Source organism: Nycticebus coucang, chromosome X, assembly GCF_027406575.1.
Source record: "Nycticebus coucang isolate mNycCou1 chromosome X, mNycCou1.pri, whole genome shotgun sequence".
Taxonomy (NCBI): domain Eukaryota; kingdom Metazoa; phylum Chordata; class Mammalia; order Primates; family Lorisidae; genus Nycticebus; species Nycticebus coucang.
In genome coordinates this window covers 138,591,173-138,598,370 of record NC_069804.1, presented here as the reverse complement: position 1 = coordinate 138,598,370, position 7,198 = coordinate 138,591,173, and the positions used below count along the sequence as shown (strand labels likewise).

Genomic DNA, 7,198 nt, shown 5'->3' with positions numbered 1-7,198 from the left:
GGGTAGGTCCCTGAGCTTGGTTCGAGGGGCATAGTCACTCCAGGGCAGGGAGAAAAGGGAGAGTTGATCGGTCAAGCCAACCCCCAGGGTGATTGTCCAATGGAATTAGTTGCACGGCGGCTCTAGGACCCCAAAATTTGTAGGTGGAAGACCCAGCTCGTGGGCTTTCAGGAAGTGAACTCTAGGATAAGCATGGATCAGGCGAGGCTTCTTCGAAGAGGGTGATTGACCTAGAAGTCTTTTGATCCCCTTGGAGTCCAGGCTGTGCATCGCAATCTAATAGATCCTTAGGAGAGAAGTAGGCCAGACTATCAGGTATGGGGTCTGCATTGAGGCTCAGAGACAAGCACCGCTATGCTCTTGCACGAATGGAAACGGTGAGGAGAGCAGAGGGCATTTGCCACCTACTTCAGGAGACCCATGTGGCTTCAGACTAGCTTGTGGCCATGGCTATGACCTCACCAGCAGCCTAGAGGGCTGGGAACCCCAGCTCAAAACACAGTTCCCAAACCTCTGATCCTGGACCTGAGCGCTGTGGGGACATGGGACTCTGCTGAGGGAGGCTTCCCCTGGTGCAAATGGAGTGAGGCCTCCTCTGCCAATGGCTCCCGGGATCCATGAGCTCTCTGTTTGGTCACCATAGATCTCTCATAGTTCGCCATAAGGGCCCCACCCAGACCAGAGGGCAAAGCCCTTCCCTGACCGTGCTCCTAGGTTTCCAGCTCTACCTATGCCCTGGCTGCCAGGGATTGGGATTTGAGATGCCTCTGGGAACAAGCAGGGGACATCCAGGCTCTCTCCCTCTCTCACGTGGCCTGCCTCAACATCAGCAAGCAAACACAGTACCTGCTTCCACTCACAGGTCCTTCCACCTTGCTCCGTTCAAGGAAGCAACAGGGAAAAAGCTGGGCTGTGGCAGCACCAGACACAGCTGAGTTCCACTACTGACTCACCCACTCCCTCAACTGTGTGAGGCCTGACATGATCACTGACTTAACTCTCGAGCCTACAGGTTTTTTTCTTTGTCAATTGGCCATATGAATGGTGCTTACCTCCCAGGCATGGAGAGATCCATTTCAGAGGGTGAACATGTGCCCCCTCATAACTGCCCAGAAGAGGGGAAATAACCCACTGCCTCCAACACAATAAAACTCAGTGAAGACATCAACGTACGTCATACAACCCAACCTTCAGTGTCATTTATTTATTTATTTATAGTTCCGGGCTACAAATAACACAGGAGAACAATTAGCAGCTCTTCACTGTTTGTTAAAATAGGAAAACGAAGCGGAACCTGGAATCCACACTTTCAGGCACTTTTCATTCTTCAACGTACTTCAGAAAAACTTTATACCCCGTATTGCCTAAATGAAAATACAGAGAGAAAATTATAACCAACACTCATATACCCACCGCTCAGCTTATTTAAGACACAATCTTATAGATATCATTGTATCCCCCCACCCCCCACCTACACCTCCGTGATAAAGGGCCCCTTCCCTCTGCAGAGGTATCCCCTCCATCACACTGATGTTTCTCATGGCCATGAATGTCTGTAAACTTCTACTACATCGATGTGAACTGCCAGAAGACCTGTACTACAGGAAATTCGTCATTTCCATTGGAAGATACAGTGCAATGGATATAAATCACAGCAGAGCTGACAACGTTTAGATTACAGGAAGGATGCTTGAACTATCAGCAGTATGCTATGTGACACATGCCCCCCAAAACTACAAGATGCCACATGCCGCCTGCCCACGAAATCGGGAGGACTCTAACTGCCAGCCGCCATAGAAACTCCAGCTGGTCCTGCCTGGCAGGCTACAGCTCTTTTGGGAAAACCCTGCGTGACTCTGTAAACAAATTTTGGGTGTCAGTGCTCGGGCAGTCCTCAGGCGACTCACTTGCGGACACCGTACTGGAGGACGGCCTTGGCGGCTTCAGACTCGGTGCACTTGCCAAGCTCCCGGGGCAGCAGCATGCGCACGGCACTCTGGACCTCCCTGGTGGTGATGGTGGAGTGATTGGTGTAGCGGGCCAGGCAGCCGGCCTCCTGGGCGATTCGCTCAAACATATCATATACGAATGAATCCATGACTTTCACGGCCCCCTTGGACAGGCTGAGGCCCTGGTGGACCTGCTTCAGAACCCGGTGGAAGTAGGTGGCAAAACTTGCCCGTGCCTGGCTGGGCTGGCGACCATGGCACCTTCGCCGTTTCCGTTTCTTGGTCGACGATGACTCTGCCTCGGACTCGTCAGCACTGGTGCACGAAGTCTGAGAAGACATGCCAGAGTAAGGCTCGGTCATGGTCTCGGCCTCCGACTCATCAGCCCCGGGGCACGAAGTCTCGGAGGACAGGCCAGAGTAAGGCTCAGCCATGGCCTCGTCCTCGGACTCGTCAGCACCGGGCCACGAAGTCTCGGAAGACAGGCCAGGGTAAGTCTCAGCCGTGGCCTCGGACTCAGACTCGGACTTGTCAGCAACACCACAGGAAGTCTGGGAAGACGTGTGAGAATAAGGCGCAGCCATCGCCTCGGCCTGGGCCTCGGCCTCATCCTCACTGGGACACGAAGTCTGGGAAGACGTGTCAGCGTAAGGCTCAGCCATGGCCTCAGCCTCGGACTCAGCGGTACTGGGGCACCAAGACTCCGAAGAGAAGTCAGAGTTAGGCTCAGCCACCTGCCAGGGCCTGGAGGAAACAGAAGATGGCAGCTTGCGGTCGTTGGGGACCGGTTGATAGCCGCTGCGTTGAACCACGTCACGGGCCAACTCGCTGTCTGATTGGATGAAACACCTCTTGCGGAGAATGTCAGCTGAGGGATAAGGCCCTCAACCTCATTGGATCCTTCTACTGGGGGTTGAATCCCATCCACCGATCACAGTGGGCATCCGCCGAGCTCTGAGCTTTCTCTCGTCTGAGAAGTGGCAAGACAGAATGAGGCCCCAACAGAGCAACGGATCTTTAACTACATTAGCTGGTTAACCATTGAGCACACTGCAAAATATCACCCCCTTCCTTTCCTCCGGAGATGCCATAGTCTTGGAATTCTCCAAAATGACAAACACAAAGGGAAAGAGGAGAGGCACCCAATGCATGTTCTCTAGGCCTTTTGCAAAACGTGGACTTGTTCCTTTGCCCCCATTCGTGTGAATCTAGAAGAAAGGTGATATAGTAGACATCCCCGGAATGGGTACTGTTCATAAAGGCATCCCGCACAAATGTTACCATGGCAAAACTGGAAGAGTCTCTACGGTGTTACCCAGCATATTGTTGGCATTCTTGTTAGCCCACAAGTTAAGGGCGAGATTCTTCCCAAGAGGATTAATGTTAGCATTGAGCATATTGAGCACTCTCAGAGCCGAGACAGCTTCCTGAAACACGTGAAGGAAAACGATCAGAAAAGGAAGGAAGCCAAAGAGAAAGGCACCTGGGTCCAACTGAAGCGCCAGCCTGCTCCACCCCGAGAAGCACACTTGGTGAGAACCACCGGAATGGAGCCTGAGCTCCTGAAACACATTCCCTAGGAATTCATGGCATAATACGCATATAATATAGCACGCAGGACAACCAACAGACCCCACGTAACAAGTGATTTGAGGAGCTGGATCCTATTCCCCATGAATTCGTGGCACAATAGTCATGCAACGCTTTGTCACTTTCAATGGCAGGGCTCCTCCCTGAGCTACTGACACCATTTCCCTACGAATTCATGGCCTCATAGATATTAAAAATAATAGCCTACTACACACGATGTTTCTTATCATTCACTAAAACGGTGGTGTTTTCTCCTAAAGAAGCAAATTTTAATAGTGTCCGAAAAGAAAGAAAGAAGGAAAGAAAGAAAAACATCACCCAAATCTCCTAAAGTGCAGCAATTTAAGCTTTGGCTCCTTGAGAGAGTCTGGTCTCCAGAACTCACATTCCTTATGCCAGAGAAATTACTCACAGACCTAGGCAGCAGAGTGCTCCCGAAAGTCAAGGGACTGGCTGTCCAGCTCTTGCCCCAAGTCTTGGTGAAAACCCTCGCTGAATCTGGAGGAGGACAAATAGCAAAATCAGTGTCTCAATGTGGAGAACACAAGCAGAAATGTGTACACTTTAACCAATATATCTGAGAACATTCAATGTTGACCAAGTTTACAACTGTATCTATACTATTTGCATGCGAAAAATCGCCCTAAGGGTTAGGCTTGTTAAACACCTATTGAACTTGTGTATACAAATAAAATGGCTGATTTCATAGAAAATAACTTCTCCAAGAAACTTTTACTGGTGAGAACATAAATTAATAACATATACAGTGTTAAAATTTAAAAGATCTTGGATAATACATACAAAAGTAGTTCTCCAATATGTTTATGTTAGGAATCAATTACATACATCCAGCCAGGACAACACTTAAGAACCTCACTGCAAAGAATAATTGTGGTAATGGGGGACATTGAAAAGTACCATCCCCAAAGCCCAGACTTCCAAAAGTCCTACCTGTCAGACCTTTATGGAAGAGGTAGATGTCTCTTTAAAACTTACATCATCAATAATAATTAAAAGACTTCAAAGTACGTTGAAAACATTAGTTTTCCATCTTTAATCCAGTGAGAGTCTATCTTAGTTAATGGCGAAAGGTGTTGGTCCAGTTTCAGTGTTCTGCAGGTTGCCAGCCAGTTCACCCAGCGCCATTTGTTAAGTAGGGAATCTTTTCCCCTCTGAATGTTTTTAATTGGTTTGTCAAAGATCAAATAACGGTAAGTAGCTGGATTCATCTCTTGGTTCTCTATTCTGTTCCAGACATCTACTTCTCTGTTTTTGTGCCAGTACCATGCTGTTTTGGTCACTATCGAATTATAGTATAGTCTGAGGTCTGGTAGCGTGATTCCCCCCGCTTTGCTTTTATTTCTGAGTAATGTCTTGGCTATTCGAGGCTTTTTCTGATTCCATATAAAACGAAGTATTATTTTTTTGAGATCTTTAAATTATGACAGTAGAGCTTTAATAGGGATTGCATTAAAATTGTATATTGCTTTGGGTAGTATGGACATTTTAACAATGTCGATTCTTCCCAGCCATGAGCATGGTATGTGTTTCCACTTGTCAACATTTTCAGCTATTTCTTTTCTTAGAGTTTCATAGTTCTCTTTGTAGAGATCTTTCACGTCCTTTGTTAGATAAACTCCAAAATATTTCATCTTCTTTGGCACTACTGTGAATGGAATAGAGTCCTTAACTGTTTTTTCAGCTTGACTATTGTTGGTATATATAAAGGCTACTGATTTATGAATGTTGATTTTGTAAACTGAGACACTGCTGTATTCCTTGATCCCTTCTAAGAGTTTCGTAGTAGAATCCCTGGTGTTTTCCAGATATACAATCGTATCATCGGCAAAGAGCGAAAGTTTGGTCTCTTCTGACCCTAGATGGATACCCTTGATCGTCTTTTCTTTTCTAATTGCGGTGGCTAAAACTTCCACTACAATGTTAAAGAGCAGTGGAGACAAAGGGCAGCCTTGTCTGGTTCCGGATCTGAGTGGAAATGATTTCAATTTAACTCCATTCAATATGATATTGGCTGTGGGTTTGCTGTAGATGGCCTCTATCAGTTTAAGAAATTAGTAACTAAGATTGAGAAAGGATAGAAAAAGAGAGAAAACGGGACTGACAGCAACCCGAACAGCAGAAAACTTTTTTTTGTTGTTGTTGTTGTTTGTTTGTTTGTTTTTAAAGTCAGATACACATAGATCATGTACACATTAATGCACTTATGCGGTACGATGTGCTGATTTTACGTATAATTTGGAGTGCTTAAATCAAATTAGTTAATATAGGGTTTCACCTCATTTACTTAATTATTGTATTGAGATATTTATATTCTATACTTAGAAGATTTGACTTGCATCCTTGCAATATGCACCACAGCTATGATTCCACCGCTTACCCTCCCACCATAAAAACTCTCCTCTCCCCTCCAATTCCTCTCCTCTTCCCTCCTACTGTTTGTTTGTTTGTTTGTTGTATGTTTTGAGAAAGAGTCTCACTTTGTCCCCTTAGGTAGAGTGCCATGGCATCCCAGCTCACAGCAGCCACACATTCTTGCCTTTAAGCTATTCTCTTTCCTCAATCTCCCAAGTATCCAGGATTCCAGGTGCTCCCAAAATGCCTGGCTGTCTTTTTAAAGACGAGGTCTCACTCTGGCTCAGGCTATTCTGGAACTCCTGAACTCAGGCAATCCACCTGTGTTGGGCTCCCAGAGAGCTAGGATTACAAGGTTGAGCCCCTGAGCCTGCCCCCAGAAAACGGTTTGTAATAATGACTGTCACTTTAAAACTTCTCCAGAGATAGTTACTCAAAAGGCCCATGCATGAACACCACGCACTTGGACAGAACGGATCCCTGTGTTCCCCACATCTGGAAGAAAATGCTCCAAGAGGCAACATTTGCTGGAACCTCAGAACCATGTTCTCTCAGCAAAGAGAAATGCACTAGGAGGAAGATTATAATTACTTTAGAACAGGAGATTACATTCCCATTCTGGAACTTGTGGTCCCATATATTGACATCCTCCATACCCATCAACACATGGGAACAGCTTCTATCTAATCAACATGTCTGACTTGAAGATCTGCTCCTCACAGTAGAAGAAGGGTAGTAAGATCCTGAGCAATGAGGACGGACATGTAGCCCACCTCTCCCAAGCCATCACGTGAGAGGAAAGGTGGTCCGGACCTTCCCTGTGTGTGGATTATTGGAATGGACAGACAGCTGGAGACGCCCAGCTAACTGGTGGATTTCTATATATGAGGGGTAATTTAAAATCACAGACTCTGTTGTAGAGATTCTTCCCTGCTCGGCTGTGCAGGCCTGCAGGCCCCTCCCCTACGAAGGTCAACAGCTTGTAAATGCTGACAAAACCCAATTGACAAATAATTATTCCTGAACTGAGGGAGGCATCCGAAAGGAGAGCCACTCAAAACCACGGGGAGCTGGGCAAACTGTTGGACAATTGAAGGGAAGGGATCCTGCCCTGGAAACAGACATTTTGAACTACCCAAAAGGGTGGGCACCTTTCCCCCAGTTGTTGGAGGGGGCTGGTGGTTCAGGCTGCGCAGCGAACTGGTGGGCGCCGATCCAAAAGGGAAACTCTGAACCATAAAACCCAGAAGAAGTCCCCCGAACGCCCCAACACGGGAACCGGCTTG

General features: G+C 47.0%; 1 pseudogene; it reads left to right on the top strand.

Annotated features, from left to right (window-relative positions):
* The first annotated feature begins 3,056 nt into the window (after positions 1-3,056).
* LOC128578442 (60S ribosomal protein L21-like) lies at positions 3,057-3,544 on the top strand (annotated as a pseudogene).
* The last annotated feature ends 3,654 nt before the right edge of the window (positions 3,545-7,198 follow it).